Genomic DNA, 13,581 nt, shown 5'->3' with positions numbered 1-13,581 from the left:
ATCATGCGAACTTTGGTACACTCGGTATACGATGACACTTTACCTGTCTAGCAACAATATTGTTACAGCGATATATTTAAAGAACAAGGCTGTAACATATTAAAAAAATCACTTTAATCTGACAACTGGTTTAGAAAATTCGAGACATCAAAAATGACCCATTTTTAAGGTGGTGCGTTAATTTCTTGGAGAAGTTTATCTATATTTGTTAGTATTGGTTTAAACACTACTTGTCACATTAAAAACAAATTGCAACATATATAAAGTAAATCTCTTTACATATTTATAAAGCAGTCATCATTATATTTCTACCAAAACATATTTAAAAATGTGATACTCGTCTATTAATATCCTAATGGTATTGATGCGGTAGGAAATACCAAAATAATTTTCAATAAAAGTCTATTAGTCTATTAGTTTATCGTTATCCTGTCCACTAATTAGCACTATCTTAGTAATTTATTCATTTTTTAAACTTCTGTATAATAGATAGTCGTCATCAACTTTTTTAACTTAATATTTTAATTATCTTTTTCTAACCTGTGATAATTGTTAATTGTTACTATCCATATGTTACCAAATCTACAATTAGTTATTCATCACTGTCTCTCTCGAAAGGTAACAAATTATAATAATTATTAGTACCTATTATAAAATCCACAAAGAAAAGAATTTGCTGTAGTCGGCTGTATACCATAAATCACACAAAATTATAAAAAAATCCTTTATAAAGGGTGTATTTATATTAATTTAATATACACGGTGGGCCAAATTTATTTGGAACCCATTTTGGAACCTTAAATAACTTTTTTAGTTTTGTTGCGATTTTGATGAAATAATTTAAAATCTATATTGATAGGGCATATTTAAATTAAAATTTAGAAGAATAACGGAAAAACTTAGGGGGGGTCTAAGTAAGGGTCATTTTTATAAAGGCTGACTTTCAAGGTCGTTGCAAAAGTCACCCTGTTAATATTTAAATTAAAAAATTTGTAAAAACTATAAGTACCCGGAAAGAATACCCTTAAAATGGTAGTAGAGGTCCCGTCATTTGGGAAGGCACTAATTTGCATACTATTGCACTTGTATAGAAGCCAAATTTGAAGTTTTTTCCTAAGACACGACTTAGCATTAAATAATTTCAATACTCAGTGATAAAATTTTAATTTCGGTAACCAATCACAACTTAAAGAAGGTTTTTACACCATATTTAGATGCGCCATAATATGCAAATTTGTGCCATCCGAAATGACGGGATCTCTAAAAATGTTTACGCGTTTAGTTAAAAAAAATTAATTTTCGTTTTCCCCATTATTGATGGTGCCAGTGACACCAACCTCTTTAAAAGTCTTGGCAATAGATTTCTAGCAGGGGCTGACTACAGTGCTAAACATACCAGCTGGGGATCTTTACAGCACCCGGTAGAGGCAGAATATTCCATCAAGTTAAACAGGAATTAAAACTAGACCATCTATGTACATATCGAACCACCTACTGGCCAACAGATTATCGAAAAATACCTGACTGCCTAGATTTCTTCATTACAAAAGGTTTTGCACAAGAATACCTAGACATACAATCAAATTTTGATATTGCCCTTGGTCATACACCAGTAATTGCTACAATTAACTCTTCGATAGTATTAAAAGAAAACCCAATCACCTCATGAAATAACAAAACTGACTGGGATCCATTTCGGGATAAAATTGAAGAAAAGCTAAACCTAGGTATATCCTTAAAGAATGCAAAAAACTCGAAGATGAGGTAGAGTACTTCACAACACTGGTCCAAGAGGCTGCATGGGAATCAACATCTACCCAACACCAAAGAAAAAACAAGTAAACTGCCCCTTAAATGTCAGAGAGATGATTAACGAAAAGAGAAGACTAAGAAACACATGGCAAAGAACAAGGCATCCAGATAATAGACGAAGATACGATCGAGCTGCAAGGCAGCTAAAAGAAACACTTAGTTCTTCCGCACATGGGGTGACGCTCGAAGTAATCGACTCGATTCCAGTCGCGTAGATCTCTCCCCGCCACTCGAGTTCCTTCATTGTGGCATTGAGCTCCGTAGACGGGGCGTTCAGGATTGCAAATTAATCTCCTCGTCTTGTATGACTCTCGTCCTTTGCGATCGGTAGCGCACGAGAAAGTTCGAGTGAGACGCACGTTTCCAAGTTTATTTTATTTTTGTTTTCTTCGTTTTTTGTTGATTTTTGCGCTAAATTAAATTTTAGGTTTTTTTAAAGATCGGTGAATGTTATGTTCGTTTATTGTAGTACTAGTAGCTTTGGGAAAATATATTGTTTGTAATATAACATTCTGAAAACATTGAACATCTGTTTCTATGTGTTCATTATAAAATTCGTTGTGAAAGTAGAGAAATACCCTTAATTGTATAATGCTCATCTTATACAAATTATACTAAAAATGTATCAATATCGTACTTTTCACAGATCGAAATAGTCGTTTTGGTTGATATATAAAAAATGCGTTCTTCCTGGTTGGAAGATGTGAGCAAACTGAATCGATTATAGCAAAGAATACTCCATCCAACAAGAAGCGAAAGCATCGACTATTTCAGGATCCAAATTTCTTTGCGCATGTACGATCCGCCATGTTTCATGTATTATTTCTTATTTCTCAACCTAACCCCTAACAACTGTTTGTTGAACCTAACAAATAATGTGAATGTATTTGTATAATTATTATTGTGTTGTTTAATCTTTTCTTATTATACAAAAAAGGATAATACTATTAAATATATCTATTGTTAAAATAAACTATCATTGTGATGGCTCCACGCAAAGGTGGATTTTCTTGTGTGGTTCGTAGTTCGTACTGGGATGCCCGGATGCCCCACTCCACTAGATCGTGAACAAATAATTCTTTTCAGTACCGAGAAATCGTAGCGGGTAAACGATCGTAGCGCAATGAGAGAAGTTCCTTTTAAACATTATGTGATTAATTTTCAAACATTTATGTGATTTCATATATCTACGTACCTATCTATTAAAATTATTTATTCCCTCATTTTTAAAAAGAATAAAAACAATTTAAACATAGCTATTTTATTAGTGTTTTATGTAATTTGCAATAGTATTATTTTATTTCCAGTTAACAAATATTTGCTTAATTTTGTTCAGATCATTTAGTATTTGTCTTAGCACCCTATTCAAAATAAGTTTTCGTCATCGTAATACATTTGAAATCTAACAAACTTTAGTGTATACGTATACGGTTCTAGAAATAAAAGTCATTTTGAATTTATGCAAGGTAGGTCCACAACATAAATTTTTATTTTATGGCAGCTGAGGGAAACACTTACGAGTGGAAGAGAAAGACTTGCACACAGTGTTTATTAATCTTGAGAAGGCATATAGCAAAGTTACCAGAAACCTATTGGTATGAAGTAGGAACGGAGTGTCAGCTGCATATGTGAGAGTGGCATAGGATATGTGTCAGACGGTAACAATTAGAGAGCAGCTAATGCAGTTGAAACTGGAAAATTTTGTGTGAAAGCAGAGCTTCATTAGGGTTAGGTTAAGTTCCGTATTAAACCCGCAGTTATTAATAACTAGAACTAGCGAATAACTAAAAAAGATAATGTTAGGAATCAGTATATACGATAAAATTAGGTGTGGATCCTATTGGAAACAAAATAAGAAACAGGTTAAGGTGGCTAGATGCTAGATCTGATATCTTCTTTGTTTCATATAGGCAGTACTGCCTGTTTTTCTTCAACGGTGCATTTCATTCTGTCCCTAAATTGTCATTACAGCTTTTCCTTGGGCGTCCTATACTTCTTCTGCCTAACAGTGACCTGTCCCTGGCTATTCTTACTATCCTTGATTAAAACATCCTGCTTATATGTTGAGTCCACTCTTCTTTTCTGTTTCTGATTTCCTCACTTCTTACCCTGTCCTGTAGTCCTTTTCCAGCAATCCTTCTTAAGATCTTCATTTCGTTGGTCTCCAGATGTCTGTGTGTTTTGCTTGTATCTGGTCTTGTTTCGGCCGTATAAGTCATAACGGCCTAATAACTGACTTATTGATGCCTTTGTTTGTACTCTTACGTGTTTGTTTTTCCAAATTGTGTCATTTAAGCATCGGGCCGTTCTATTATCTTTAATGACTTGTTCTTTTACCTCTTCTTCGATATTGTTGTCAGCTGATAGATTAATTCCCAGGGATTAGATGCTAGATGTGATGGAATAATTGTTATATATCCAGGCAAGTTGAATTTGGTACAGTACAACCAGAGTTTCCAGAAACCTCAGATGCACAGAAAGAAATCGAAGGTGAATAAAGTTATTCTAGCCTCAGCCGCAGAGTTTCCTCGTGCAGCGAGAATATGGTGGTGTTGGAGGTCAATAGACATTCAAAGAAATTTCTCAAAAGGAAGCAAAAAAGTTATCAACATAAGACAAAGTTCATAGAAAATTTGAAAGTATAATTCTGTACTAAGTTAAAAGGTCTTGGGTCAAAAATATCTATTTTGACAAGTTTTTTAGTACGAAAAAATGTAATAGAAATCGATAGAAATTTTAATCTCTATTTTGAAATTAACTATTAAATTCAACTAAGCATTAAAAATCCATCACGTTTATATAAGTTTACAAAACTTAGTCAAAATCGATATTTTTAACTTAAAACCTTTTTACTTATCAGTACAAAATTGATATATGGGTTGTTCCGAAGCTATTTTTTTATTAATTATTTATATGGGAGATAAGCCACAATTAAAATGAAAAAAATAATTTTATTAACGTTTCGACGCCCAAATCGGGTGCCGTTGTTAGATGGGTTATATTAAATTATACAGAAAAAAATACAATTCATATTAAATAGATCAACTTAAAAACACTATAGTTTTAATTATTACTTTGTTTCTCAGTGTAACTCAAATTTCCTACTGTCTTGAACGAATTCCTTATTACTTTTCTCAGTGTAGTGTGAAGTATTACCCCTACCATTCTCTGACGGATATTTCTGTCCCCTGAATATCAAAGGAGCCGACAGGTACTTTCGCTTCTTGTTGGATGGAGTATTCTTTGATTATAGTGTGCGGAGAACAATCGTGTTCAATCGACCCATGTGCGGACGGCCTTAGGCCGTCCGCACATGGGGCGACGCTCGAAGTAATCGACTCGATTCCAGTCGCGTAGGTCTCTCCCCGCCAGTCAAGTTACTTTGTTGCGGTATTGACCTCCGTACACGGAGCGTTTAGGATTGCAAATTGCCTCGTCTTGTACGACTCTCGCTCCGTGCGATCTGAAGCGCACGAGAAAGTTCGAAAGTTTCCTTCGTTTTTTGTTAATTTTTGCGCTAAATTAAATTTTAGTTTTTTAAAGATCGGTGAATGTTATGTTCGTTGATTGTATTACTATTAGCTTTGTGGAAATATATTGTTTGTAATATAAAATTCTGAAAAGAGTGAGCTTCTGTTTTTAGGTGTTTATTATAAAATTCGTTGAGGAAGTAGAAAAATACCCTCAACTGTATAATGCTCATTTTATACAAATTATACTAAAAATGTAATAATAGGTACCTTACTTTTCACAGATCAAAATAGTCGTTTTGGTTGAAATATAAAAAATGCGTTCTTCCTATTTGGAAGACGGGTGAAAACAGAATCGACTAGTGTGAGGAGAGCAATCACTTGTGCCGCAGGGTTCGTACAAGACTAGCAAGACGCGCGAACTTCGAGACCTGTCTTCGATACTTCGATTGATCCATGTGCGGATGGCCTTAGAAGACTTAAAAATAAATCATTCACAGAATATCTACAAAACTTATCACCCTCAGCCGATACTAACTATAGTCTCTGGAAAACCACAAAACACCTAAAACAGCCATGAGATCAAATCCAACCAATTAGAAAATCTGATGGTACCTGAACCAAAACAGATGGAGAAAAGGTAGAAGCTTTCGGAAGATATTTGGAAGAAGTATTTCAAGGAAGAATGTACCTGGATATGACCTGGTTAACGGCCAAATATTAAAAGAACTCCCGAGAAAAGCGGTCGTTATGTTGACGCAACTCTTCAACGCAGTTCTAAGACTGTAATACTTCCCGGTACAATGGAAGGTAGCAGAAATCATATTAATTCATCAACAGGGAAAACAGCCAAATGAACCTAGCTCCTATCGACCAATCAGTTTACTACCAGTCTTGTCAAAAATAATGGAAAAGTTACTGATGAAGAGACTGATGGAAACTGTCGCAGCAAAAAGCTCAATCCCAGACTATCAATTTGTACTGGTACATTGTCATTGTATACAGGATGTACGAAGCAAACTGTGTTTTTTTCTCAAACTTTGGAACACCCTGTGGAATGTTCTAGCTTTTATAAAATACTAAAATTAAAACCCAACTATAGCCACAGATTTTCTGTTTTTTTATTCATTCGCTTATGTTGGATAATAAAAAAGTTAGGCACTTTAACAACTACCCCTGTTTTTCGTCAATACAGGGTGTTTTTCAATAAGTACAGCAAGATTTAAGGGGTAATTCTGCATGATAAAATAATGACAGTTTGCTTTTTAAACTTATGCCCGCAAATACTTCGTTTCTGAGATAGGGGGTGTTGAAATTGTTGTTACAAACTGACGATTTATTTATTGCTCTAAAACGGTTTGTGATATGCAAATGAAATTTGGTATATTTTAAGAGCTAGTTATTGCGCATTTTTTGGCATACAATTGAGAATTTTATATTCACCATTGGCGTGCATACGGGATATATCTAAAATATTTATACCCGTATGCACGCCAATGGTGAATATAAAATTCTTAATTGTATGCCAAAAAATGCGCAATAACTACCTCTTAAAATTTACCAAATTTCATTTGCATATCACAAACCGTTTTCGAGAAATAAATAAATCGTCAGTTTGTAAGAACAATTTCAACACCCCCTATCTCGAAAACGAAGCATTTGCGGGCATACGTTTATAAAGCAAACTGTCATTATTTTATCATGCAGAATTACCCCTTAAAGTTTGCCGTACTTATTTAAAAACACCCTGTATTAACGAAAAACAGGGGTAGTTGTTAAAGTGCTTAACTTTTTTATTATTCAACATAAGCGAATGAATCAAAAAACAGAATGTTAAGAAAACCTGAGGCTATAGTTTGGTTATAATTTCAGTATTTTATAAAAGCTAGAACATTCCACAGGGTGTTCCAAAATTTGAGAAAAAAACACAGTTTGATTCGTACACCTTGTATACAATGACAATGTACCTGTCTAGCAACAATATTATTACAGCGATATTGATAGAGAATAGGGCTATAACATATTAAAAAAATTACTTAAATCGGACATCAGGTTTAGGAAATACAAGACATTAAATATGACCCATTTTTTGGGGTGCCCGTTTTCTCTGCCGGTGAGTGTATGTAGGTTTCAAATTTTATTAAAATCGAAACAAAATTAAAAAATAGAACTCAAGAAGGTTGTAACAACTTATAATTGAGGAGGTTTAAGGGCACTCAAAGTCCCATTTAACGACAATGTTAACATTATGTCATATAGCTCTGTAACCAAAGCACTTAGAGACCTAATTTTTGTTTTATTTTGAAACTACATGTATTGTTTAGTCCCGCGTAGATTTTTGTAAAGTTAGAGTGAAAGAAACATTTATTTTAAAATTTTTTTAAAATACTCTTACAAAAAAACCCAAAAAAGTTTAGATTTTATTTTTTATTTTACTTGTTTTTGTACATTTTTCAATAAAAATTTACGCCGGACTAGATATTATCTATCTACAATTACTGTAAAAATTTGGACCTTTTATCATCTCAGGAAACAAAGATATCTGACATCAAAAGTTAAAAACCTAGTATTCGGGAAATCGCAAAAACATAAAACACTAATAGGCTATAAAGCTACCGGTACACGGTAAGTTGAGTGCAGACGTTCAGAAAACAAATAGTGTTGTAACCATGGATATTTTATACTATAATGTGTTATATATCGTTGAAAAGAGAAGATTTCAGAGAATAATTTTCAATCATAACCCAAAAAAGTTAAAAAGTTAAATTTTCGGACTTAGGGTGCCCTTAAAGCAAAACCGAATAAATCTACTAAAAACGATTTTTGGAAAAAGAAGATTTTTGTGGGACGCAAAAAGTAATTATGTTTTTGTTTACCTTGTTCGCAAATACTATTAGAGAAGTCATAATAAAACTTTTCCTACAAACTAAATTTTAAAAAGTGATATTAAGTACAAAAAAAGATTTAAACAAAAGTGGATTTATTTGGTTTTGCTTGAAATTACTGGATTTATTTCTATTCAGTTTGCTCACAACCTTATTAGCAAGAATTAACAAAGTACGATTTTTATTACTAATACATGAATCAAAAGCATATGGCGTTTAGTAGACTAACAGCACATCCAATAGTGCATTTAAAAATGAAGTGCAAACTCTTCTTCTAGACAGTCACACTCATTTCTTAGCCCTTCTTCTGCCTGAGGTACTTCCTTAGTATGTTCAACTTTATTATTATTTTCACATAAAAGATTCGTGTGCCACAAAAAAGTTTCGTCACTTTTCCACTCCTTTCCAAATTGTTTTTTCATAAGTTGTTGAACACTTTTTGGTGGAATGGCAATTCGCAGGTTGACTTCGGATAGCAAAAATTTTTTAAAGACGGTCCCTTTTTATAAATTGTGTGCCTAAGTTCAGATTGGACTTCAAATCGATAATGCTGAAAGCGTGAAATTAAAATTTTAATTTCTTTAGTTTTTTGAATCTTTTCCAAACATATTCTTTTTAAGTCTGATATTCCAACAATCTTGTTAAGGTAATTTTGCAGAAGCGAATCAATTAACGACAAAATATCTGACCACCCATATTACATCGTCGCATCTCTAATAATTCCTTAGTACCATCTATTGGTCGAATGAAATATTTGAATAAGAAGATAAAGTAAAAAATGCGTATTTTTGGATTTATTTGGTTTTAAACAAAAAGTGGATTTATTCGGTTTTGCATGAAAACATTAATATCACCATTCAAATTCAGTAGGATTTATTCGTTTTTGCACATATATATTTTTATATATGGTGTAATTTAACAAAATGAACCGATATTTTCCACTAACGAAATTTTCGTAAAAAGTGGACTTACTCGGTTTTGCTTGAAACCTCCTCAATTACCCAATGCTGTTTTTGAGATCGGACCTAATCGGTGAAGGAGGTTACTTATCAGACCTAATCTAACCTATACACTAAATAACCTAATACACTAAAATATGGCATCAGAAGAACTTTAGATATTGATCAAGTAAAATATTTGCCACTTTGGTTTCTTTTTCGGAAAATCTATAATTTTTTATTTTATTCTGATTTATTTTGATGTTAAAATTATTAATTTCCTGTTTCCTTGACACTGTATGTTAGAAAAATCATAAGAATTGGTGTGAAAAAAGATTGAGTTATAATCATTGTTAAATGGTAAATATTATTAGCACTTGTAGATATGCAGTTGGTATGATTTACTTTTTATTGGTAAATAACGCATGGCATGATATAATTTAACAATAATAATTCAGTAAAGTAATAAAATTAGTTGACCTTACTAAAATAAATTAATTGGATGATTGCGGCTAAATATATCATTTATGATTACTTAATTAGTCCACACAATTTTATATATTAAGTGTTATTGAACATGTAGATATACTTACTAGATATCAAAAAGCAGCCAAAAATATGGGTCGAATGTTTTCCATTCGAAATTTTATTAGCAAAATAATCATAAATAACATGAGCAAAGACGAAAAGACTTACTTTCATGTAATAAATATAAGAAACTGACTTATTTTAGGTATTTTATTTCTTGGTAACCGGTAGTTGTTACTTTTAATTATAGAAAAGATCAAAATACGTCGGATAGAAAGGAAAGAGATTTCGTATTCAGTGTATTTATTTCTCATGTTAAAAAGTTTCGTTAAACATTAATGTTATCAAAAGGAAGAGTAGAAGCTAAACTAAGGAGAAAATGAGTAATTTTCAAGAAAATCCCTATCAAAAAACATGACAAATATAAAGTTATCGAAAAAACTATAGATATGAAACAAAAATGTTTCAAAAGAGCCAAAGGAAAGCAGGAGAGAATTGGTTTGATGGATAATGCCTTAAAATAGAAAAGAAAAATAAATGATTAAGAAAATTGTCATTAACAAAATAATGATGATGGTATGAACCAAAGTTACAAAGTGAAGACGAAGAAGGGAGAATCGTATGTATTCGAAAGTAAAGATAATATAACGAAAAAATAATATAAAAAATAGGGGAAAGATTTCAGAAAATAGAAATACGGTCAGAAGATGGAACACCTGCCTGACCTACTGAATGGGAACTACTGAATAAACAAAATACAGATGAGATACCTTATAGAGCAGCGGTTCTCAATCTTTTGGAGTCATGTACCATCTAAAGTTTCTTTTATTATATTTCTATATTTTTAGATTGTATAATCAAGACTTATTATGTACTACTATTTTAAGTTTTTGTGTGTTTTGTGTACCACCGCAAATAATGATATGTACCACCAGTGGTACATGTACCACAGATTGAAAACCGCTGTTATAGAGTATAATATAGATAGAGGATGAACGCTGATCGCCTAATAATAGAACTGCCTAGTGAAGGAGAGATTAAAAGTATAAATGGGCTCAAAAATAACAATAGGCCGCGCCGGGAAAAAACATGGGAAATGGAGGGAAAGAACTATAATAAAGGATGTATAGTCTTAACAAGAGGATATGATAAGAAGAAAATATGTCCAAAGATTGGACCAAAGCTTTATTATGTACCATATACAGTATGTCGCTGTAAGTTGTATCCATATGGAAAACTTTTTTATTATTAATTTTACGAAAAAAAAAAGAAATACCTTATAAAAAGTTCTGCATGGTCCAAAACCCAAGATTCAACCATCATATATCAAATTTTATGAATGTTATACGAGGTATGTCAAAAAATTTGAATTTCACTCAAGAGTAAAGTAGCTTTATTTTTCGCAATATTGAAAATTGATATTATGAAAAGTTGTTTGGAAATAAAAACTATATTCTAATATGCAATTAAATCTTTCTAATTGAATTTTTTTTTATTATTATGGATAACTAACATTATTTTCAGTTATTTCAATTCTGATAACTCTTTTATTATTAATTTTACGAAAAAAAGTGATTCTTAATAAAAAGTTCTGGATGGTCTTAAACCTAAAATACAACCATCTTATATCAAATTTTATCAATTTTATACGAGGTATGTCAAAAAAGGTAAATTTAGATCAAAAGTAAAGTACCTGTATAGTTCAGAATATTTCAATTAGAAGGATGTAATTACATACTGAAACAAAGTTTTTAATTCTAAATAACTTTTCATAATAACAATTTCCGATATTCTGAAAAATAAACGTATTTTACTCTTGAGCGAAATTCATATTTTTTGACATACCTCGTATAAAATTAATAAAATTTGACATAAGATGGTTGTATTTTAGGTTTTAGACCATGCAAAACTTTTTATTATTGATAACTTTTTTTTCGTAAAATTAATAATAAAAGAGTTATCTGAATTGAAATAACTGAAAATAATGTTCGTTATCCATAATTTTTCAACAAAAAAAACCAAAATTTTCAATTAGAAGGATATAATTGCATACTAGAATATATTTTTTAATTCCAAACAACTTTTCATAATAGCAATTTTCAATATTGTGAAAAATAAAGCTACTTTACTCTTAAAGAGTGAAATTCAAACTTTTTGACATACCTCGTATAATATTCAAAAAATTTGATATTTGATGGTTAAATCTTAGGTTTTCACCCATGCAGAGCTTTTTATGAAGAATACCTTTTTTCGTAAAATGAATAATAAAAAAGTTTTCCATATGGATTATGGATACAACTTACAGGGACATACTGTACAAAAAGGGGGATAGATTGGCATGTGAAAAATATAGAGGTGTCGCCCTGTTAGATACTTGTTACAAGGTATTAGCCTGGATGCTATGATGGACTCAACAGATTTTCTGAATACAGTGGCGTGCGGTGACTTTTTCGAAAGGGGAAGCGATTCAATAAGGATATAAAAATATTTTCTTAAGGGTCGAGGGTCGAGCCACTTCCCACCTGATAATGATAACACTCTGATACGCAGGGGATCTCTATCAGCAAAGTACTTATGTGAGACGTCCTGGGTATAAGAAGGACTCACACACTAAATCCGTGACGCGTGAATACGTGAGGCACTCTATTCCCGCTATTTCTAGTGACTAGTGACCTATCATTGATCTGTATTGCTAGCTCGGGCCTTGAGTCCTCGCGCCGGGCTTGGTTTTCTAAAGAAGAATCCTATTTAAAAAAAATCATACTCAGAGGCATTTTCCACAACACACAACTTTCACTAAAATGACACTTATTTATACTCGAGGTCTACGCTCCTATCAACTTCTGATAATTGTTGAATGCAGTCTTTTTCAATGGATAATAGGGTTAACTTTCAAAGTCTGTCTTCGCTTGTTGAATTTCTTTTAAACTCTTAATTTGAAACTTTTAATGTATCTTAATACTGCAAAACTTCGTTCAACTGATGCACTTGTGGCTGGGATAGTTAGTAGTACTAATTCACACAACTTGACCACTTCACACAGTGACTTGTTTTGTTTAAACCAGTAGTTATAAAGAAATCCCAGATTTCTGGGTATTTCTTTATCATTAATGTCAGTTGTTTCATAAATGACACTTAACTGAGAATGCAAAGCTGGGATATCAAAAAATTTTCATTATTTAATCGTACTGACATAAATTCATCTGTGGGAAATTTTTATGAATTATAATTAGAAATATTAAGATTATATATAATTCTACAAATTTTAAATCGTTAAAATTTTGAAAGCTAGAATTCATTTGTTGTAGAATATTATCAAAAGGTCTCTTTATTTCCTCTGTTTTCTCTGTCTCTCTGTTCCGAAATTATCAATCTTCATTATTTTTCTTTCATGTTCAAACCCCATATGTTCAGTTTTATCCCAAATATTTTTAAACTGCTCTCGTTTTTTTAATTATCGTATTAATAAAGTCATCAATTTTTCTTATACAAAATGCAATACCATTTGATTTCTGAAAATGTCCAATAAAAGATCAGTAAAAGAAAAAATCTCTTCAAAAAATTTAAATCGAAATATTCTATAAGAGAAAGTATGTAATACCTAAGCACCCCTTAGCAGCAGTAACAGTCGGAGCATCTCACTTTCGGGAAGGCGATAGGACGATTGCTTCCACAGGGTACCAAAATTCGCGCGATTAGTGGGTGCGGTTATTGAACTCTGACCAATTTTTAAACGGGACAACTGCATGACAAGCGGCGATTTTGAGATGCGCTTCTGTTAGGAGTGGACCGAATAGTTGAATTGTGTGCATATTGAGTTCGTTCATACGCGATTAATTTTTAATATTTTTCAATGCCTATTGCCTAGGTAATATGTAGATTACTTGGATTAGGGAAAAATTTTTGATTATTAAATATTAATTAATAATATATTTTCTTATATCGACG

The sequence above is a fragment of the Diabrotica virgifera genome, chromosome 10 (assembly GCF_917563875.1).
Source record: "Diabrotica virgifera virgifera chromosome 10, PGI_DIABVI_V3a".
In the NCBI taxonomy this organism is placed as follows: Eukaryota; Metazoa; Arthropoda; class Insecta; order Coleoptera; family Chrysomelidae; genus Diabrotica; species Diabrotica virgifera.
Note: the sequence above shows the minus strand (reverse complement) of the source record.